We start from the raw sequence: 24,430 nt of genomic DNA on the forward strand, positions 1-24,430 counted from the left end.
TTGGAGGATTGGGTCTTGGTTTTATTTGGGATCGCATGATCCATGCATTCCTGAAGGTGTTCATAGAATGCGTTTATAAAGGATTCTGCGGTCTGGGCCGTATTTTCCACAGGCCCGGGGGCTTTGAAGGATTCCACCTTGGTTTTGAGGAGTGTGAAATTTGCTTTAGAGAAGTTTTTCACTGTGGTTTTCTGGGCAGGGGGTGGGGTCGGGATGTGAGTATCCAGTGAGCTTAGTTTATGGTCTGATCTTACCAGTGAGGGATACACTTCTGGTCTGGAGCATAGAGTCCCCATGTTGGTGATGATCAGGTCCAGTATGTTTTCCCCTCTTGTGGGAGTGGTAACAAGTTGTTCCATAGCATTTGAGTTTATAAATTCTAGGAACCTTTGGGCTAGGGTGTTGGAGCTAGAGTAATGCTCCCAGTCTATGTTTGGGTAGTTGAAGTCACCCAATATAATGGTGTTTGGAGAGACCTTCATATTTTCCAGTGTTCTCAGAAAGGCAGAGTGGGGTTCCTGGGTTTGGGAGGGTGGTCTGTAGCAGGCTATAAACTGGAAAGCAGTTTTACCCACTGTTAGTTGCACATGGATAGTCTCTGATGCTTTGTGCTTTGCCACTGTATCAGCGTCCATGTCTCATTGTAGTCATGAAGTGATATATACATTGTCAGTGCAACGGTTATAGATTTTTCCTTCCCTGAGGGACAAACTTTAGCTTATTCATCCTTTGCAGTACCTACCTTCATCCTCATAATAGATGAAACAGCATCAACCAGAATAGCCCCTGAAGCCTGGAAAACTTAATACATGACATCTGAAACCGCAACATGTATCCAGTTTCAGACACAAGTGTATGACTGCATGAAGGAACTGGAAGCATGCAGGTACACTGGTAAGCAAATACAAGTAATTTCCAACTGCTTGGTAGTACAGTCACCTGATTTGTATGAACACTAAGGTCTGGAAACATCCACTTTGTAACAGCCTGTGTATTTGTATACATGTGTACATATACACACACATGTACATATGCAGAGTGTTTTAGTGTGAACTTCCAAATTTGAGTGCTTAGTATAGACGTCCATTTTGTTGAAGTTAAGCAAGTGTAGGTATAAGGATTAGCTGCTGTTGTTATTATTCCTTTCCTAGCTTTCATTTTATGTGTAGCAGCTACTGCTAGAAATGGAAAAGGCCTCACTCTATCAAAAGTGCATCCACTGTGATCACAAGATCCCACCCCAGAACACCCTTTATTTATGTATGGCATGCATGGAATGGATCATATAAACCAGCCTGGTGAGAGATGTAAGTCCTTTGGATGAAGGATCTTAGAGGGACGGGAAAAAAGAAAGGGCATCTTCTCCCAGATGACTCCAGGAAGGAGGACAAAGAAAGGGATAAGAAAAAAAGAAAACAGTTGGATCCAGCAGATCTCTGTCAGCATGTCTTCTTTACCCAAGTTGGACAAGCAGCCTGTGTAATCAGCAAAGCAGATGGTGCAGCCACAACCGTTTTTGGACCTCCTCAGAGGTCCATTTCTCAGGCTGTTGGCCTGCCCTTTGTTCATGTAGTTCATCCATCTAAACTGTTAAACTGTAATCCTGGACCATCTCCTAAGTAATAGAGCAGGGAGCTTTTCCTAGGAAAAAGAGACTTCTAGGCTCCTTGAATCTAGGTCTACCTCTTGCTGTTGTATCCCAGATTGGGACAGTCTGTCAGGAGTCATCCCTCCATGCAGTGTGATTTGAGGTGCTTGATGAGGATCTTCATTAAAACTCAGATTGAAATGTCTGTCATACCATACTCCTCTGTCTGTAGTGCAGACAGGTTATAACCCCATGCATTGCCACCTTCTGTTCCTTCCACAGTCCCAGTTTTGGCACTATAAGCTTCAGAGCCTACTGCTTTTACCAGTGTGGTCTGTGTTGGTACTAGGTGTGCTTAACCCTTTGGTACCAAATCTTGCAACCCCATTCCTCTCAACTCAACCTCTATCCATGTCAAGAGTTACTTAGCAGTTTGAGGCCAAAGTCAAATGTTCAGCATCACTGTTGTCATTGACCCTGTTGGGGCTGTTTAATATTTTCAGCCCTTTGGCATTTAATCTCTCAGTGCTGAAGCCAGCTTTAGGTGTGGGGGTGACATCAGGATCAATGTCTCTCACTAATGGACCATCATCAGCACTGAGTTTCCCATTGGTGCCATCTTTGTTAACTCCCAAAGGCACATCCTTGACATTTATATATAAATATATGTGTGTGTGTTTATTTATGCATATAATATATATGTATGGAAGATCCCACTTCCAGTTCTTTTATCTCTGTTACAATATTTTTTCCATTTTCTAGTAATTGCTGTTTTGACAGCCTAAACTTAACAAGGCTTAACTATGCCTACGCAATTTAGATCCTGCTTCCTAGCTCAAAAGAATAATTTCCTTAGTAACACTCCTTTGCACACCTAATAATTATGACAGAGTACTCTGTAGAGAATTTGTAAAATCTGCCAACTCATTACACTCCCAAAATATACATTCCCGGTTACCTCTTTCTTTCCCATCATACCTCCACCATTTGCCATGTATCTGAGGAAATTTTCTTTGAAGTCTGCTTGGGCTGTATAAATACCTAGGTATGCAGCTATAAGCAAAAATCCTAAACCTTCTCAACTTTGTTTCATACTTGCGAGCCATACATATGTCCTTTGTTGTTCCCTTGTAAGTTGCATATCCAATCTTTTCTAACCTCCACTGGTTGATTCTTGTAGTTATCAGTAATATTGTAGAGTGATGGCAAACCTTTTGGGTTTGGTGTGTCAAAATCTCCTGGCACAAAATAATTCAGTACACTTCACATGAGCAACAAATGCAAAAGCACTGTCTTTGGTAACTCGGGTGTTGGTGATTGCTGACGTGTTACCCAAAAGGTTGTGGTGTGTGTCACCTTTGACACTCTTGTCATAGGTTCACCATCAGTGTCCTACTAGTTATCCTTTTTTAACAGCAGCTTCTGTTCTAGATTCAACTAAAAACTCTACCAGAGCAGGTCTTTCACTTAGGATTCCCCAGCCCTTTCTATTTGCTTATACTCTGATACCAGTTCGTGGTGGGGAGATAGTCTCCAGCATGCAGTCCAAATAGCATAAGTAATGTAATGTATTAATAATTCACACAAATCCAGAATTATATTTTTGCTAAACTTTCACAAACAAGTTGTTATATCTTAGAAACTGTGCAACTTAGACATATATTGTTAGAACACTTTTGAGCTTACACATGACAATAAGAAATTCATGAGTGTATGTTTTTGAGATATTTAAAGAAATATGAAAGCCTATGCTTGATTGCATAATTAGCAATATAAGTAACAATGACTATCTCTCAAGATGTGCAACTGATAGTGCAAATATCACAGACTGTTTTTTCAGCAACATTTAAGGTTTCACCAGATACCATGACATAGTTTGTAAGTCACTTGGTTTTTGAAATATATAATACATATGGAAATATTTCTTATTTTCATAATTACTAACAAACAACTAACAATACTTTCAGTATAGCATGATATAAATTTACATTGACAGTGTAGTTCTCTGTGTCCCACCATGGTATTTTGTACAGCACCCCCCCATTAGTATGTAGGCATCTCAGTTTTGAAAATATAATTATAAATATGAAAATATGAATAATAATTGACAATCAGTGATTAATTTCTCCAATGTAGGTTATCCTTTGTTAACAATCTTGATGTCAATTTGTTAATAAGTTATTACCTTTTCTAATACTGCCTATTATTAACTTGTAAGCCACTTAGAGAAGCCAGACACAATCAAAATAATGTGCTATGGGTGTTAACTGGAAGTATACGAAAAAGGTTTAGTAAGCTTGAGTGAGTTAAGGATCTGCATCCAAAATTCTACTCTCTACTTATTTCTTGAATTTTCCCCCTGCTTCATCATCATTCTTTTCTGCTTTAAATCATAATTTTCTGCTTGTGTTATGTATATGAGCCTTAACTGTGTAGGTCTAAAATATCCTTCAAATCAGGTAAACCTAAATCACCTAATTCTATCAAATTGACTTATCCTAGTTAACATTTGCCTTCTGCCCCTCTCAGATAAATTCCTTCAACTCTTTATTAGTCATTGTGCACAACTTCCCTTCTGGTTGAAAAAAATATGCCTGACCTGTATTATAAAACTAAAAGGACTATAAACATGTTCATTGCTTGCATCTTACTATCGATATCCATAATTAAAAGCTTTCAATTTTTCAGCATTTGTATTTAGTTTCTTCCCACATATCCTTAGCTGTCATAACAGAACCCTTTTTAATCCATGCTGCTAAATACGTGTCCTCATAAAGATCGGTATTGCTACGCAAGTTCATATGTGGGTACACAATTTATTGCTATAGCTTCTGTTATATCTTCACTAATTTTGTATCCTGAAAAGACTTGAAACTGTCTTGCAATGTTCCACAGCACTGAGGTGTTCTTGTCTGGATTGCTCAAGTACAAAATAATATCGTCTGCAAGTAAAGCCAACTTTTTTGATTGCCCATGCCAATTATATCTTTGAATTTAAGATCCCCTAATTTCTTTGCCAGTGCAAGTAACAATGGGGAAAGAGCATACCCCCTGCCTGGTTCCTCTGTTCAGACTGAGAGAGGAACCTCACACTTTAATTCTTGCCTCTGATCCTTCAAATATCCTCCTAATTAACCTTATTATTGTATCAGGGAATGCAAATAACTTCAGTTGCCCCTCTCATAAAATCCCAGCTTTCAGTGTCAAATGCTTTCTCTACATCAATACCCACCAAAAACAGTGTTGTTTTCTTACATACTGCTTCCCTCTGGAACATCACTGTTCTATTAATTTTGTCAGATGTTTGTCTTCCCTCCACAGAATGACTTTGGTCCATATCTGTCAATTATGGGAACAACTTTGACATTCTTTTAGCTAGTATAGACATAAACACTTTTTAATCATGGTTTAAAATTGAAATGAGTAAATATGTAGCTGGGTCTGATGGGTCTTCACCATCTTTAGGTATTACAGCCACCACAGCTTTCTTCCAAGTTATTGGTGTTTCACTACCTTTTTAAAATACTGTTAAACAAAACCTTCCAGATCTTTATTACTTTCTTCCCTCTTAACTTCCAAACTTTCACAGGAATACCATCAGTTCAAGGCGACTTTCCTACAGATTTATTATACGTCACTGTTTTTTTATCTAATTTCCTCCGATTTTAACTGTTAATTGTTAAAATTCATCTACCTTTAACCTTAGCATAATTAAGTGTTCCATAAACATTTCCATTTGTGCTTTTTCTTAATTTACACATTTCTCTGCTTTATAGAAAATGTTATGCAATTTCTGAAATATCTCTAATACCTCTACAGGATATCTGGTTACTTTTCTTGTTATAGTCTCCCTAAGTTTGGTGACAAACCTTTCCACTTTCTGTTGCCTAAGTCACTGTACTAAATGTTTTTTTTTGTGCTCTATATTTCGCAGAAAATAGTTGCTTAACAGCAATCTTTCTAAACACATGCATGTTACCCAGATATTCCCTTATTTCCTGTTTAGCATTCTGCAGTTCCACCTGTTTTTGTTCTGTGAGATTCCCCTTATTCTGCAGTACTTTGTAAGTCCCTCTAAATAATTTATATTATTTTTCAACCTTCTCTCTGTTTTATTTCTACTGTATTTTAAACTGCATTTTCATTTTATTTTACTCAGTAGCTGTAAATTATAAAGAAAATTCTAGCTTCCCTAATAACTCTTCAGTAATTTCCATTACCCATTCCTTAAATTCCACTATTTTTCAAAGGTAGGTGGGAATGTGATAGTATCTCATTTTTACTTTATTACACTGCATTATCATCTATGTTTTTATTGGTATGTGATCTCAAACAGTTATTGGATGTGTGTCAAAGCTTTTAATTAAATGCACATGTTCCTTTGAAATGTAATTTTTATTTAATCAAGCCCATTTATTATACTTTGGGGAATAATACATAAATTCTCTTTGCATTTCTACTGCTGAATTCATGTCTTCCATATCAAATATTTCATAAATTTCTTCAGAAATGTTCCCTGTTTTGTTATATTTTCCTTTCTAGGTCCTTTGGATCCATCTTCACTGTTATAAATCAAGTTTCAGTCCCCACCTGTAAGTAATATTCACTGCCAAAAGATGATTATTTCTCTCAACATTTTCTTAAGCTGCATAGTAGCCATTTTTGGTGGAATATGAGTACATGCCAGTATGGTCCTTCTCCCTTGGCAGTAACCTCTTAGTACCACAAATCTACCATTATTATTTTTTCTTCTATAACCATTAGAGTTTCTGCTCCTGTAGCAAATAGTAAATTACTCTGTTTTTCCTTTCCTCTGATATTCTACTGAATATCATCCCTGAAATCCTTTCTTTATGAAATTAACACATTCGTTTCCAAATGTGTCTCCTGTGACATTGCTATTTCCATCCTGCATTTCTTAATGTAATTCAATACTCTTTTCTTTTTGTCTCTACTTGTAAGGCCATTTACATTCCAAGATAATATGGATAGTGTAGCCATTATAATAAGAAGTTATTGTTCTTACCTATTATACATGGCAGCTTTTTTAATATGTATTTATAACGTGTGTGTTATATGCACACACTAATATTTGGCAGGCTGTTCTTTTATACAGTTGGTTGTTGTCGTATCCATTTGAACATATGTCATATTTTTCAAGACTTTTTGTTTTAATGAAAACTCTCAAAGAAAACAAAAAAATTACATTTTTAGAACACCCCCATAACCTATTAACTTAGAACAACACATAAAACTACAGTGGATATAAAAAGTGTACACAGCCCTGTTAAAATGCCAGGTTTTTTGTGATATATAAAAAATGAGACCACAATAAATCATTTCAAAACTTTTACCACCTTTAATGCGACCTATAACCTGTACAATTCAATTGAAAAACAAACAAATCTATTAGGGGAAAAATATAAAAAATAAAATACATACAATATGCTGGTTGCATAAGTGTGCACAACCTTAAACTAATACTTTGTTGAAGCACCTTTTGACGTAATTACAGCATTCAGTCTTCTTGTGTACACATCTGCCATCAATTAAAGAGACTCTGATTAACCCCAAATAAAGTTCAGCTGTCCTAGTAGGATTTTCCTGACATTTACTGAGTTGCCTGCTAAAGCAAAAGTCATGGTTCACAGAGAGCTTGCAAAGCATCAAAGGGATCTAGTTGTTGAAAGCTATAAGTTAGGAGAAGGGTACAAAAATTTTCCACAGCATTGGATATACCATGGAACACAGTGAAAACAGTCATCAAAAAGTGGAGAAAATATGGCACAACAGTGATGTTGCAAAGAACTGTACGTCCCTCCAAACTTGATGAAAATACAAGAAGAAAACTGGTCAGGGAGGCTGCCAAGAGACCTACAGCAACACTGAAAAAGCTGCAGGAATTTCTGGCAAGTACTGGTTGTGTACTACATGTGACAACAATCTCCTGTATTCTCCATATGTCTGGTCTATGAGGTAAGGCTGCAAGACGGAAGCCTTTTTTTACAGAAAAAACATCCAGGCCTGGCTAAAATTTGCAAAACAGTCCATCAAGTCTCCCAAAAGCATGTGGGAAAATGTGTTATGGTCTGAGGAGACCAAGGTTGAACTTTTTGGCCACAATTCCAAAAGGTACGTTTGGTGCAAAAACAACACTTTGCATCACCAAAAAAAAAACAATCCCAAAGTAAAGCATGGTTGTGGCAAAAATCATGCTTTGGGGTTGCTTTTCTTCAGTTGGAACTGGGGCTTTAGTCAAGGTGGAGGGAATTATGAACAGTTCCAAATACCAATCACTTTTGGCCCAAAACCTTCAGGTGTCTGCTAGAAAGCTGATGAAGAGGAATTTCACCTTTCAACGCAACATGACCCCAAGCATACATCCAAATCAACAAAAGAATGGCTTCACCAGAAGAAAATTAAAGTTTTGGAATGCCCCAGCCAGAGCCCAGACATAAATCTAATAGAAAATCTGTGGGGTTACCTGAAGAGTGTTGTGCACAAAAGATGCCCTCACAATCTGACAGATTTGGAGCACTTTTGCAAGGAAGAGTGGGCAAATATTGCCGATTCAAGATGTACCATGCTGATAGACTCCTACCCAAGAAGACTGAATGGTGTAATTAAATCAAAAGGTGCTTCAACAAAGTATTAGTTTAAGGGTGTGCATACCTGTACAACCAGCTTATTGTACATTTTTTATTTTTTTATATTTTTCCCTTACAGATTTGTTTGTTTTTCAATTGAATTGTACAGGTTATAGATCACATTGAAGGTGGGAAAAGTTTTGAAATGATTTATGGTGGTCTCATTTTTTTTATATCACAAATACCTGGCATTTTAGCAGGGGTGTGTACACTTTTTATATCCACTGTATGTACACTTTCAAAAACTGAAGTTTAACCCTCCAGATAGAAACAGTTGCCTCAAACTGATAGTTGCACCCACAGGAATTACCTAACCTAAAATTAAGGTTACTCATGCTTAAGTGCGTGTTACAGCCTGTGCACCCACTTAAAATTAATGACTGTTCTTTTGTTATCCCTGTTCCCCTTCCAGTTGTGAAAAACAGCGTGCATTCTTTCAGAAAGCATTATCTTGTAGCCCTAAGAAGTAGTGCAGTGGCTGTCTTTAAATAAAACTAAACTACACACTGTTCTTTTAAATGCATTAAAGTATTCAAGCTGCTAGGGAAGCTACTGTCTCTTGTTAATTTCCAATAATTTTGAACTTTATTTTTCACTGATCTGCTAGCCCTTTTACTTTAAGTTTTGAATTTCCCTCAGCAAAAAATGCTTGAAACTCTCACCATTAATTACTTGCAGCTGCAGACAGCTCATTTCCATGGAAATGTAGTCAGAAGTTATGGAGAAAAATACAGCTAACAACTATGCAGATGCACAGAGGAATCTTTTTCAGTTTCACTCAGCATAGAACAGAATTGTGCAACTCTTTTCAGCCACAAACTTCTTGACTTCTACTGAATTTTTAATGTATTTATTTATTGCCTTTTGTTTACCAGGATGGTCCAACTGGACACTCAGGCCCATTTTCAGCAGTGGCCCAGGGAGAAAAGCTCCATTAGTGTTAAAAAAAATATATAAAAATTACATTTCTTAACAATAGAAATGGGGTTTTAGAATCATTCGATGGGTGATAGAATCAGGACAACAAGACAGAGTTTAATACACTTTGCTTATGTAAGAGTGTTATACAATAATACAATAATAAACAGGTTGCATTTACATATACAGTAATATACAAATTTAATTTACAAAGACGCAATGAGAAGCATTATACAGTTATAAATATAGATAAGATTTATTTAGATTTACATGATAGGGTGGGAGAGCTGGAAAGTTAAGCATTGATGATAGTCTATTGATATGAAAGAGAATCAGTCAGGATATAAAAAAGAAGAGAGTCAGGAGGAGTCTATGTGCTCTTTTAGGTTGTGCTTGAAGCTAGATGCACAGCTATCTTGTTTTAGTGGGACAGGCAAGGAGTTCCACTGTCTGGTGACATAGTATGTGTATAGTGAGTCTCCAGCTGTATTACAGGATTTGGAAGTTTTTAGTAGACTCTGATTACCTGAGTGAAGGAAACAAGGTGGGAAGTAGTGCTTGAGAATGTTTTGTAGAGAGAGGCTTGTGTGCGGTTTGTCTATTATTTTGTGGGCAATTTGAAGTTGATTGAATGTAAGGTGATTAAGTAGTTCTAGCCAGTTGTTGAGCTTCTTTAGTGTTAAGCCATGGTGTGCACGGTAGGATGCATTAGCTGCAAACTTGGCTATTTTGTTAAAGCAGGTCTCTAATTTATTTAGTAGGGTAGCTTGAATGTTGATTAATATGGGTGATGCATAAAAAGGGAGGGGAGAAGGTAAGATGATGCTTAGGATTTCTTGAGGAGTCTGTGAGGTAGATTTTGTTTCAGCAGTGGAAGCCCAGTTTTCTTTATTGCCTGGATGATATGCAGGTCATTTTTAGGTTATTGTCTATTGTGACTCCTAGTAGTTTAGTATTTGTTACAGTTTCTCTGATAGTGGTGTTTTTTGAAGTAATATTAAAGGATGCACATGCACAGGTTGTTGAAAGAGATCTGGGTGTGAAAACATTTATTTAGTTTTCTTTTTTGGCATTTAGGCTTAACTGATCAGCCTTTAGCCTTAATTCTGTGGCAGTGATGGAGTATTGACTCATTTGTAGAAGTAGTGGAAGGGTTGAGGCTGATGAAATGATGTTGGCATCATCGGCGTATTGTACTAAGGTGGCAGGTTTGCTGGCTTTGCGCAGGTTGTTTAAGAAAATATTGAAAAAGTACTGGGCTAGAAGTGACCCTTGTGGTACACCAAAGGAAATGGGGAGGATGAGGCTAGGTCCTGATTCTATTTTATGGCCTGTCTGTTGTATGGATAGCTACAGAACCAAGTAAGATTTGAAGGAGAGAGTGATAAGGAAGATAGCTCATTGATTAGGAGTTTGTGAGATACTGTGTCAAATGTTTTTGATAGATCCAGGGACAAGGAAGATATTAGCTTACCATTGTTTCTATTGGTATTAATGATTTCTGAAAAACTAAGTAGAGCTATTGTGCTGTGGTATGTTCAAAAGCCATGCTGTGTAGGGGAAAGTAGTTTGTTTAATGAGATGAGTTGGGAGTTTATGCATCTTCCTAAGATTTTGGACAGGGAAGAGAATACAATTTTTCACTCACAAAATGAAAGTCAAGCATGGAATCTTGATCGTCTGAGTAGATGAACATCAGATGCATAGTTGCTGAGCCTTGACTGCGTTTCACGATAGTTATCTGACGATCTTCTACTTTTCATAGGTTCATAGGGAGGTACTAGGCTATCGGCCCTGGGCCTATATAAGCCTAGCCAAAAAGGTTCCCTGGCTTTCGCCACCCAAGAAAATTATTTTCCTGTGCCCCTGTCAAGCAGTGCCACAGAAGTGATCCCCAGGGTGAATTTTCTATTTCCCATCCAGTCGTCAAGATTTTTCTTAAAGAGTGCCAATGAGGAGCTTTGCTTGACATGAATGGGTAGTTTGTTCCAGAGTATGGGAAGTTCTGGGACAGGAATCTATCCCTCCAGCATGTTCTGTTTATTGTGGTGACAAGGTTTAGGTCCCTGGAGCATGTGGTTTGGAGAGATTGGGATTTCTTTAAGTGTAGCATGTCCAACAGCTCTGGGTTTGACATAGCTTTGTATGTTAGGCAGAGATCGCCACTGAGAAGGCGATATGCGATGGAGTAGAGCTGGAGTTTTTTAAGACGGTCTGGGTATGGCATCTGTTTGAGGCCGGTAATCCTCTTAGTGAGGTATTTCAGTGGTCTTTCCAATTGTTGTAGGTGTCTTGTGAGATACATGCCAAACTGGGCATTGTAGTCTATAATGGGTCTGATGAGGGATGAGTAGAGAGGAACAATGACCTCCTTTTTTCTAGAGGAGAACCCTTTTGTGATGAGGTGTGCCACGTAAGATTTCCTGACTACTTTGGCAATGTGGTTATCAAAGGAGAGACTACTGTCCACCTGTGTCCTGAGGTCTCTTATCACACTTTCAGTGTTTAGTGAGCTACCGCCTATGTGGTAGTTCATGGGTACCGAGTTTTTCCCAAAGGGGATGACAATGCACTTCTTGGCATTGAGCTTGAGGCCATGACTTGACACCAAGCATCTGTCTCTGTGAGGCCCTTTTGTAGAATGTCTACATCATTAGGTGATTTTATTATGGCTCCCAGTTTGCAGTCTTCTGTGAACTTTATTAGGCAAAGACCTTCTGTGTTGGCCTGCACTTCAGAGAAGTAGATGCCAAACAGGAGAGGACCCAGGACTGAACCCTGTGGTACTCCAATCATCACTGGTCTGAAGTTAGACTTGGAGTCAGCTATTTTTACTGTGTGGGTTTTGTCAGTGAGCCAGTTGGCCACCCATCTTGTGACATAGGGATTTATGCCCAGTTTAGTAAGTTTGTCTATAATTCCAGAGTGGGGGATGGTATCAAAAGCCTTGGTGAGGTCAAGAAAGGCTGTGTGCACTACCTTGCCCTCGTCTATGGCTCTAGTGACTGCTTCAAAGAAGTCAGTCAGGTTTAGTAGACATGATCTACCTTTTACAAACCCAAACTGAGTGGGGTCCAGGGTTTAGAGGTTACCTATGCCTTTGTTTATAAGCTCCAAGATGATACTTTCCATGGCCTTGCAGATCAGGCTCGTCAGGCTAATGGGGCAGTAGTTTCTAGGGCCCATGGTGACACCCCCTTTGTTGAGTGAGATAACCGGCACTGTGCATCATTCAGTAGGCACATAGCCTAAGGTAAGGCTGTGATTGAACATGGTACTTAAGTGGGGTGCCAGTTCATTCTGTAGTTCATGCAGTATACAGCCTGGGATGTTGTCTGGTCCCATGGATGCTGTGTTCTTGGTTTTGGAGAGTGCGGTCTTTACTTGTTCATCCATGGTTACAGGGGCTTTGCATTCTTTTGGTATTACGATGGGCCCTTTGGAGGGTGAGAGGGGGGGTTAAGTTAGCACAGAACCTATCTGCCAGGATGTTGGCAATATCGGTTGGGTCTGTATATTTAGTGCCATTGTGCTGTAGCTCAGAGCAGATCTGAGTGTTGCCATTGAGATTCTTGACATAGCTGTAGAATGCTTTGTGGTTGTCTTTGGAATCGGTGGCAATTTTATTTTCATGAATGGCTTTGGATGATTTTATGAGGGATCTCAGCTTCTTGCTGAGGCTGACCAGGGAGTTCCTCCAGTCTTGGGATTTTACTCTTTTTTTGCAACAGCTTCTTCCTTCTGTTGTAGAGTTTGTTTATGGCAGGGGACCACCAGTTTGGCTTCCTTTTATTGGAGGATAGCATCTTGGTTCTGTTAGGGATGACATGATCTGTGCACTTGTGTGTGTGCTTATACAGTGCATTTGTGTAAGATTCAGCAGTCGTACCTCTATTTTCCTTCTGTGTGGGTATCGTGAAGTTTGCTACTTCTGTCATAAGAAGCACGAAGTTGGCTTTGGAGTAGTTTCTGATGGTGGTTTCCTTAATGGGGTGTTGGGATGGGATATGGATGTCTAGAGTGATTAGCTTGTGGTCAGATCTGACCATCGAGGAATTGACCTCTGGCGTGGAACACCGGTTACCCATACTGGTAATGACTAGGTACAGGATATTGCTGCCCCTGGTGTTGGTGTGGACAAGCTGATCCAAGGCATTGGAATTTATGAATTTCAGAAAACGTTGAGCAAATGAGTTGGTACATGAGTATTTTTCCCAGATGGTGGTGGGGTAGTTGAAATCACCCATAATTAAGGTATTGGGTTGTACCTTAATATTTTCCAGTATCTTAAGAAATGAAGATTGGGAATCCTGGGCATGGTGGGGGATCTGTAACAAGCTACAACCTGGATTGCAGTCTTGCCCACTGGTAGTTGCACTTGGATAATTTCGAATGCATTATGTTGAGCAACTAGTCTGGAGGTGTGGATATCCTTAATGAATATGGACACGCCACCGCCTTTAGTGTTTCGGTCCAGGTTAGGTGGCCGAAAGGTGTGGAATGAGTTATAGCCTGGTAATGCAGGGATGCTCTCTGGAGCCTTGAACCAGGTCTCTGTCGATGTTCTCAATTTTAAGGAGTGCCTCGAGTGAGTGCATTTTGAGGTTTAGACTTCTAGCATTAAGCAGCATTACCCTCAGAGTCTGCTTGCTTGTACCTGTTACAGTGATGAATTTAGCATTTGAACCTTGCCTAAAAAAGGCACTATAGGGGTGGCAAGAGCCTTAGCCAGTATCCAGAATCCCAGGGGCGACAGGTGCAGGCCATCTTTGGCAAAGCATCATGGTCTGTCATCCATGTCATCCCAGGCAAACAGATACTGGATCCCTTTAGAATGACACCAGAAGCTTAGCCAATTGTTGAAGTCAATCATTTTGTCCTTGTACTGTGGTATCATTCTGGGTGATGGCAGGATGCTACTCAGGGCTAGGGTCATACCTGCCTGGGCTACAAGTTTTGAGACCTCCTCCATGTCTCTTTTCATGTAGTCCAGAGAGGTAAGTCTCACGTCATTCACACCAACATGGACAATGACAGAGTCGTATTTGTACTTGTTGTGGAGTGACCTGAGTGCATGCATTATGTGGCGGATCCTGGCACCCGACAGGCAGCTGACAGTAACTTTCTCCTTGTTTAGCCTGGTGAGTGGGACATCAGTGTGCCTGACTATAGAGTCACCTATGACTAGTGTGTTGGGTATGTTGTTTTGCCTTATGGGTTGAGGTTGAGTGGCACACTGATTTTGTGGGCTATGTTTTCTTTGGGTAGTGTTAGGGGTGGTGGTTGTCTGCGTTTCAGCTTGGGAGGTCTCTGTTGCTTGGGCAGATTTTTATTGAGAGCCTCCGTGAATGTGGGTGTGTGCTTTGTGTTTCTATGTGTGGGTTTTGAAGGACTATGTGTTGAGTGTGGTGTGGTGCAGGTGTTAACCTTCTCCTCTTGACTGTCTAGTTCAGTCTTGGCGGGAGAGAGCTTGGCTTCCAGTTTGGCTATATAAGTGCATCTCTCACATTACCTTACATTACCTCATTGCAATCTGCTGTTTGACTCTGTTATTGTAACCACTGCTGCTGCCTTTATTTTTGTTTAAATGCTCTGCAATATGTGATGTTTAAATCTTCTGTTGCTGCCTTTGAATTGTTTCTGTCTTATCTGAACAAGTGATCTCTATGTTGCATTGATTTAACCTGGAAAACTGCTGCTGTAGTAACTGTGTAACCTGAAATATCACTGTACATTAACTGCTTAAACCTAGTCCTCCCAGCTGTTTCCTTCCTCACTTTCTCAACCTGTTACCCTTATCTCCTGCTTTTCTTTTTTCCCTACCTATACCTCTCCACGCTCATGCTTATCCCAGCCTCTAGCCTCTCCCTGTATCTCTCCTGAAATTCCTTGCTAATTCTTCTGTAATACCTTTTGCCTCCCCTCTTTCTGGTTAAAATACTAAACTTTTTTCTCCATTACAGCTTGATAAGTCCTGCCCTCCCATCTCCCAAGGCATTCTCCATCTCACCACTTTGAACTCACAACCTCTGAAAAAACAAAATCAAAAAGGCTGCTGGAACCCAAGCATACATTACTACATAAAAAGAAAATAAACCTGCTGCTGACTAAGACATATCAGTGTATGCGTTTTATCTACTGTTTGCCTTCTTTTCTTTTTATTTAGTAGTCTTCCTAGTGTAGTGCCCCTTCTTGCGTTGCTAGCAGCCTGCATCCATTCCCCTATATTCTCCCACTTCTCTCCTCAGCTGCAATAACTATAGTTGCCACTAGGTGGCAGTGCAAACTCTACCTTTCTTAACCATACCCTCAGTTGCTCTAAGTTCGGGTTAGACTTTTTCTGTATTCCCTACTCTACATAGTGTTTAGCCCTACTTGAAGATTTTTCATTACAATGGTTACAGTCCAAAAGTAACCCCAAATAAAATTGTATCTCAGCATACCCTTACCTGTACTGGCTCATATACTCACGCTTTAATTTCCAGTTTCACTGATTGTTCCTGGTAGGCAACCTCCTCTCCTGGCTCAACCTGCTCCGTTCGCCCTACGGGCTCATTCTGCTCCCCACCCTGCCCCCATTTCCAACCCACCCAGCTCCCCTACCCTTCCCCCATTTTCCACCTGCCCCCGGTACCTCTACACTTATACTCTTGAAACCACAGCCTCTCCATCATTATCCAATACACTCCTACCTCATCAACACACAACCACCCTCTTACACCCACCCCCCCATTCTCTCACTAGTCACATCCCACATTACTAAACCTAACCTGATCCTCTACCAACTAAATACCTTATACACCCTTACATTATTTCTAATTCCACCATGCTATCAAAACCTACATCCTCCTTAACTCAAATGTTACTTCTTCTAACCCTATCCTATATCTATTATCTTACACAGCCCCTTACTTCTCACCACTCACCATCTTTTCATATTACAAACACACTTCCCATACTGCGCTCACACTCACCCATTCCCTTATCCCCCAATCTGTACCCCATCAATAATTATCTACTCTTTCCCTACAAACTCATTTCTCCATATAAACAACCAAACCCTTAGAAATCTAATAACACTCAACACCAATACTAAGCAATTCAAGTACCTCTCCAGCATTTTTCAATACCTAATCACTATCCTTCTATCCGGTGATATACACTCAAACCCTGGGCCCCATACCCACTCTTCTACTTCCAAATCCACCCTATTCACCTCTCTAAATGCCCATGCCTAAAGCATAGCTAACAAATTCCCAACCTCCATACCTGGCTTCACCACAATAAACCAAATATCTTGTCTATTTCTGAAACTTGGTTAAAACCTCATATAAAAGACTCAGAAATAGTACCACCCAACTATTCCATTATCAGAAAAGACAGAACCCACAAAAAGGGTGGAGGAGTAGCTCTGCATAATTCATCCTCCTTATCAGTTACCCCCTACATTAAACCTATCCCCCAATTCACCAATGCTGAATTAATTCTGGCCCTTCTTCAAGTAAATAGACACAAGTATATAAGCATAGCCTCACTATACATTCCCCCAGGAGACAGTATCTCAGTACTCGAAGATATCCTAGCTTGACTTTCCACTAATATTAGCAATGAAACTATAATACTGGGTGACATGAACATTAACTGGTCCTCTTTTCAGTTCCTCTCAAACTCCCTAAATATCAACCTTTATAATTTCTCACAAATAAAATAAGAAAATACCAAAAAGGAGGTTAACGGAGAAAATCCACAGGAACCAAAACACAATAGCGTACCAAAATTTATTGCCCGCTTTCATCAAATGACTTCCTCAGAATAAAATCACTTCAAAAGACAACACCTTAAATACATTAGTTAATGAACAATTATTCAAATTAATTACATAATGATGAAAATTTAAAAAGACACTCTCATACCTTAGGTAAAAAAGAAAGATGTATCACCATCTTTGTCAATACCAAGTTTACGATGTTTTAAAAAACACTTAACATTAATCGCTTCATTCAAACCTGGAGCTTTGTCAGATTTCAACCTAATTTGCCAAATGGTCTCCCTTTGTTCTACATAATTCTTAAAGTCACCTTCTCTAACGTCTGATTTACACACTTCCAACATTGAGAAGGTGGATTTTTTAAAAAGGGAACAAACTATAGAATGTTTGTATAAAGCATTGGTATGGTCTTTGACTTTGATACTATATAGATGTTCCTTAATGCGTGTTTTTAAATATCTTGTGGTCATCCCTACATAAAACGCCGGGCAGGTAGTACACATACTAATGTAAATAACTCCTTGGGTATTACAGTTAACAAAACCTGGTACTTCAAATACCCTATTGGATGTTTCAACAGTAATATAAGGCCCTTCAGAAATATATCTACAAATGTTGCACTGATGGCAACAGTGCATACCCTTTTTGTTAGTTACAATAGTGTTCTCTTTGTGATTATTGTGTTCCAAAAGTTTTTTAATATTATAGTTGTTGCGAAACACAAAGTGGGGTTTGTCCCCCAAAGTTTGAAAGATGTCAGAGTTACCCTGGATAACTCTCCAATTCTTTTCAAGTACACGCTGAATGTAATGACAGTCAGCGCTCATTTCAAGGGAACAAATTAAGTTGGTATTAATACCCCTAACTTCAAGCTCTACTTTACCATCAGAGTTAAATTGTGATGAAACTGTTAGTATGGCTGGATAATGTGTCAGCCATTTGTTATAAATTTCAGTGCCACTCTCTGTTAATGATTGTTCTTCATAACCCCTTTGTAGGAACATAGAGATAATAAATTCAGTTTCATGGATTAAGTCAGAGTCTCTTGTAGTCATACGACATGCTCTAATAAATTGTCCCCTAGGTATGTTTTTAATAATATGTCTAGGATGACTACTTTGAAAATGTAAATACCCATTAGTAAATGTTTTCTTTCTATAAATACAACTATGAAATCTACTATCTATTGGGTCCCAACAAAGGTGAACATCCAAGAAATTAAATCATCAATAAACCTGCAAAAAAAATTAATATGAAAATTTCATATTAATTTTTTTTGCAGGTTTATTGATGATTTAATTTTTATTATTGAAGGCAATAGTGATACTGTTGAAGCTTTTGTTACTGAGATAAATTTACAATCAGATTATTTAAAATTTACAAAAGGTGATGTAGGTTTAAAAGTTAATTTCTTGGATGTTCACCTTTGGTGGGACACAATAGATAGTAGATTTCATAGTTGTATTTCCATGAAATTGAATTTATTATCTCTATGTTCCTACAAAGGGGTTATGAAGAACAATCATTAACAGAGAGTGGCACTGAAATTTATAACAAACGGCTGACACATTATCCAGCCATACTAACAGTTTCATCACAATTTAACTCTGATGGTAAAGTAGAGCGATAAGTTAGGGGTATTAATACCAACTTAATTTGTTCCCTTGAAATGAGCGCTGACTGTCATTACATTCAGCGTGTACTTGAAAAGAATTGGAGAGTTATCCAGGGTAACTCTGACATCTTTCAAACTTTGGGGGACAAACCCCACTTTGTGTTTCGCAACAACTATAATATTAAAAAACTTTTGGAACACAATAATCACAAAGAGAACACTATTGTAACTAACAAAAAGGGTATGCACTGTTGCCATCAGTGCAACATTTGTAGATATATTTCTGAAGGGCCTTATATTACTGTTGAAACATCCAATAGGGTATTTGAAGTACCAGGTTTTGTTAACTGTAATACCCAAGGAGTTATTTACATTAAACATGTCTCTTGTAATTTGTGTGTATACTGATTATGTCTAAATAACTAAATGTGTCTGTAATTTTTCTTTGTGGAGCTTTTCTCCCTGGGCCTCTGCTGAAAAAGGGCCTTTTCAGCTCAGTCAGACACCCCCGTTTAACAAATGTAAAATAAATAAATAAATAAATACTACCTGCCCAGCGTTTTATGTAGGGATGACCACAAGATGTTTAAAAACACGCATTAAGGAACATCTATATAGTATCAAAGTCAAAGACCATACCAATGCTTTATTCAAACATTCTATAGTTTGTTCCCTTTTTAAAAAATTCACCTTCTCAGTGTTGGAAGTGTGTAAATCAGACATTAGAGAAGGTGACTTTAAGAATTATGTAGAACAAAGGGAGACCATTTGGCAAATTAGGTTGAAATCTGACAAAGCTCCAGGTTTGAATGGAGCGATTAATGTTAAGTGTTTTTTAAAACATCGTAAACTTGGTATTGACAAAGATGGTGACACATCTTTCTTTTTTACCTAAGGTATGAGAGTGTCTTTTTAAATTTTCATTATTATGTAATTAATTTGAATAATTGTTCATTAACTAATGTATTTAAGGTATTGTCTTTTGAAGTGATTTTATTCTGAGGAAGTCATTTGATGAAAGCGGGCAATAAATTTTGGTACGCTATTGTGTTTTGGTTCCTGTGGATTTTCTCCTGTAACCTCCGTTTTGGTATTTTCTTATTTTATTTGTTTGTTATTCCGGTTTTTGGCTGATTTCGTTGTTTATACCGGCTTATACCATGGCGGAGGCAGCGGAGGATGCGTTACTTAACGTTACTGTTCACCCTACGCCAACATCGGAAGGAGATAATGTGAACAGTTTATTAATAGCAACTTTGGTGGACATTCAGACTTCTTTAAGGTTCTTGGTTGCTAAAGCCAATGAACGTGAAAATGTGATAAATGTTTCGAGTCCTGTTGGACTTTTCCAGGAAATGGACACTGTTATTGAATTGGTAAACATTGCTGATTCGGAGAATGAACATGACGTAAAAAAGCAGCGCTTGCCATTTCACAGTGGACCCACGACTCTTAAACATCTGTTAAATCGAGTTGAGAATCCGTTTGGCAAATCCAGACGTTATTCCAGGGGGTTGAATAATGAACAACTCAATGACAAACGTGAACATCTACTGAGGTTACTAAAGAGGTACCGGTCACTTGATTTAGAAAACTGTTACTTCTTACATTGTATTGAGCTTAGCATTGTGCCAAAAGGGCTTAGATTTTTCAAATGCCCTAATGGTGTTAGTGTCGGCCATCCAATGTTTGAAACTTTAGTTACTTTTTTTAATGAAGCAGGTTTACGCTTTTTGAAGTTGTTGATCGATAATAGCATTATAAAAATGAATCTGCTTAAAGACGAAATTGCTAATATTGAGGCCAGCTTAAAAGGCATGTTAACTGCTGACAGTTTTGCTGATTTTTTCAAACATCTATCTGATGAGGTAGATCAGCACTCTGTTGAAGTAACTAACAGGAAACAACTTAAGTTAACAGGTGATATTCATTCCTATCAAAATCGGAGTGCATATGATAATTTTGCCTCAAATAATCGAGGTAATAACTTCAGGGGACAAAGTGTTAATATGAGCAACAAGCGAGCTTTTACAGTACTGTTGTTTCTGTGTCTCCAACTAACAACAACTGTGCCGCCATGGGCAGTGGGTCTAACAATGACCCAAACACGCATATTCCAACTGTTGCGACTGTTACATCTGTTGATAACACTTCTTTTACTAATAAGAAAGTTGGTATTGACTTTGAAAGTAACCACTCTGATTTTGCCAACAGTGGTTCTTCTCCTAAATCTGATAATGACAGTGTGTGTAGAAAAAAACAAAATACCACTTCTACTGGTTCTTCTTCTTCTGTTTTCAATAAAAAGAACCAGTTTAATAAGAAGACTGTGCTTACGAGGAGTTGGACTTTTTTGGGATCCAATTCGTCGGGGGACGAGGCATAAACGAGCATCTTGACAGCTTCAGCATTATTAATTTGACTAATTATGTTTTTTCGGAAGCTGAGTTAAAAATTTTGAAATATGGATTGAATTTTGTTCCTAGCACTAGGGCGGACTACAGTAAGACTGTTATTGACATTAAGAAATACGCTAGGAAGTTGAATTTGTTTTACTTAATGCATGATTTGCCTGAAACTAAAAAAGGTTTTGATTAAGCCTTCTAGTTATACACCGAAATTGCAACATACTATCAAAGTTTATGAAGAACTTTGTATCCATGATTTAGATAACATGTTTAAAACCAAAGGTAATATTTATAATAATTTATCTATAGAGGAAAGGAAAGCTCTTAAAGATTTACGAGCTATGACCGGAGAACTAAGGTTCATGAAAAGTGATAAAGGAGGGAATATAGTTGTTATGACTCAGGATGTATATAAAATCAATATGTTAAATATTTTGCAAAATTCAGAGGAATACGAACAGATTTCCCTTTATAACATACATAAAAGTCATCGTATGATACATTCTCATTTGTATGAAGCCCTTATGTCAGGAGATATTAATTTTGAGCTATATGATTTTTGTGTGGTGCAGGAACCAAAAATTGGGATTATTTTCGGTATTCCGAAAACACACAAAGACTTAAATAATCCCCCATTTAGACCTATAGTTTCTTCACCACATTCTATTACAGAAGGGGTTTCTTTGGTTATTGATGCAGCTTTGGGACCTTTACTAGTTAACGAAGTTTCCTATGTTAGGGACTCGTGGCATTTTTTAGACAAATTAAGAGTTTATGCTGAAACTGAGGTTTTCAACCCCAAAAAACACATAATTTTTACCATTGATGTAGTCTCATTATACACCTGTATTCCATATGACGAAGGCGTTGAAGCTATACGTAGTTTTTTGTTTAAAAAGAATTACTTTAGCATTAATGCTATTTCTACTATTTGTAGGTTTTTGGAAATTATTTTTCACAACAATTTTTTTATGTTTGACAAGACTTATTACAGGCAAAAAAGAGGGGTGGCGATGGGTTCCCCAGCAGCACCTGCTTATGCTAATTTGATCATGGCCTGGTGGGAATTTTAATGTATTCCCCTGTTAAAAAATAATTTTCATATTAATTTTTTATGCAGGTTTATTGATGATTTAATTTTTATTATTGAAGGCAATAAGCGATACTGTTGAAGCTTTTGTTACTGAGATAAATTTACAATCAGATTATTTAAAATTTACAAAAGGTAATGTAGGTTTAAAAGTTAATTTCTTGGATGTTCACCTTTGGTGGGACACAATAGATAGTAGATTTCATAGTTGTATTTATAGAAAGAAAACATTTACTAATGGGTATTTACATTTTCAAAGTAGTCATCCTAGACATATTATTAAAAATATACCTAGGGGACAATTTATTAGAGCATGTCGTATGACTACAAGAAACTGACTTAATCCATGAAATTGAATTTATTATCTCTATGTTCCTACAAAGGGGTTATGAAGAACAATCATTAACAGAGAGTGGCACTGAAATTTTATAACAAACGGCTGACACATTATCCAGCCATACTAACAGTTTCATCACAATTTAACTCTGATGGTAAAGTAGAGCGAGAAGTTAGGGGTATTAATACCAATTTAATTTGTTCCCTTGAAATGAGCGCTGACTGTCATTACATTCAGCGTGTACTTAAAAAGAATTGGAGAGTTATCCAGGGTAACTCTGACATCTTTCAAACTTTGGGGGACAAACCCCACTTTGTGTTTCACAACAACTATAATATTAAAAACTTTTGGAACACAATAATCACAAAGAGAACACTATTGTAACTAACAAAAAGGGTATGCACTGTTGCCATCAGTGCAACATTTGTAGATATATTTCTGAAGGGCCTTATATTACTGTTGAAACATCCAATAGGGTATTTGAAGTACCAGGTTTTGTTAACTGTAATACCCAAGGAGTTATTTACATTAAACATGTCTCTTGTAATTTGTGTGTATACTGATTATGTCTAAATAACTAAATGTGTCTGTAATTTTTCTTTGTGGAGCTTTTCTCCCTGGGCCTCTGCTGAAAAAGGGCCTTTTCAGCTCAGTCAGACACCCCCGGTTAACAAATGTAAAATAAATAAATAAATAAATACTACCTGCCCAGCATTTTATGTAGGGATGACCACAAGATGTTTAAAAACACGCATTAAGGAACATCTATATAGTATCAAAGTCAAAGACCATACCAATGCTTTATACAAACATTCTATAGTTTATTCCCTTTTTAAAAAAATCACCTTCTCAGTGTTGGAAGTGTGTAAATCAGACATTAGAGAAGGTGACTTTAAGAATTATGTAGAACAAAGGGAGACCATTTGGCAAATTAGGTTGAAATCTGACAAAGCTCCAGGTTTGAATGGAGCGATTAATGTTAAGTGTTTTTTAAAACATCGTAAACTTGGTATTGACAAAGATGGTGACACATCTTTCTTTTTTACCTAAGGTATGAGAGTGTCTTTTTAAATTTTCATTATTATGTAATTAATTTGAATAATTGTTCATTAACTAATGTATTTAAGGTGTTGTCTTTTGAAGTGATTTTATTCTGAGGAAGTCATTTGATGAAAGCGGGCAATAAATTTTGGTACGCTATTGTGTTTTGGTACCTGTGGATTTTCTCCGGTAACCTCCTTTTTGGTATTTTCTTATTTTATTTGTTTGTTATTCCGGTTTTTGGCTGATTTCGTTGTTTATACCGGCTTATACCATGGCGGAGGCAGCAGAGGATGCGTTACTTAACGTTACTGTTCACCCTACGCCAACATCGGAAGGAGATAATGTGAACAGTTTATTAATAGCATCTTTGGTGGACATTCAGACTTCTTTAAGGTTCTTGGTTGCTAAAGCCAATGAAAGTGAAAATGTGATAAATGTTTCGAGTCCTGTTGGACTTTTCCAGGAAATGGACACTGTTATTGAATTGGTAAACATTGCTGATTCGGAGAATGAACATGACGTAAAAAAGCAGCGCTTGCCATTTCACAGTGGACCCACGACTCTTAAACATCTGTTAAATCGAGTGGAGAATCCGTTTGGCAAATCCAGACGTTATTCCAGGGGGTTGAATAATGAACAACTCAATGACAAACGTGAACATCTACTGAGGTTACTAAAGAGGTACCGGTCACTTGATTTAGAAAACTGTTACTTCTTACATTGTATTGAGCTTAGCATTGTGCCAAAAGGGCTTAGATTTTTCAAATGCCCTAATGGTGTTAGTGTCGGCCATCCAATGTTTGAAACTTTAGTTACTTTTTTTAATGAAGCAGGTTTACGCTTTTTGAAGTTGTTGATCGATAATAACATTATAAAAATGAATCTGCTTAAAGACGAAATTGCTAATATTGAGGCCAGCTTAAAAGGCATGTTAACTGCTGACAGTTTTGCTGATTTTTTCAAACATCTATCTGATGAGGTAGATCAGCACTCTGTTGAAGTAACTAACAGGAAA

General features: G+C 37.9%; 1 protein-coding gene across 1 annotated transcript in view; it reads left to right on the forward strand.

The window, feature by feature from the left end:
* The window catches only part of IFT43 (intraflagellar transport 43), a 2,700,032-nt gene that overhangs the window by 2,471,546 nt on the left and 204,056 nt on the right, over window positions 1-24,430 (forward strand). The gene's annotated exons all lie outside the window — the stretch shown is intronic.

Source organism: Protopterus annectens, chromosome 6.part0, assembly GCF_019279795.1.
Source record: "Protopterus annectens isolate FY-2018-M chromosome 6.part0, PAN1.0, whole genome shotgun sequence".
NCBI lineage: Eukaryota > Metazoa > Chordata > Ceratodontiformes > Protopteridae > Protopterus > Protopterus annectens.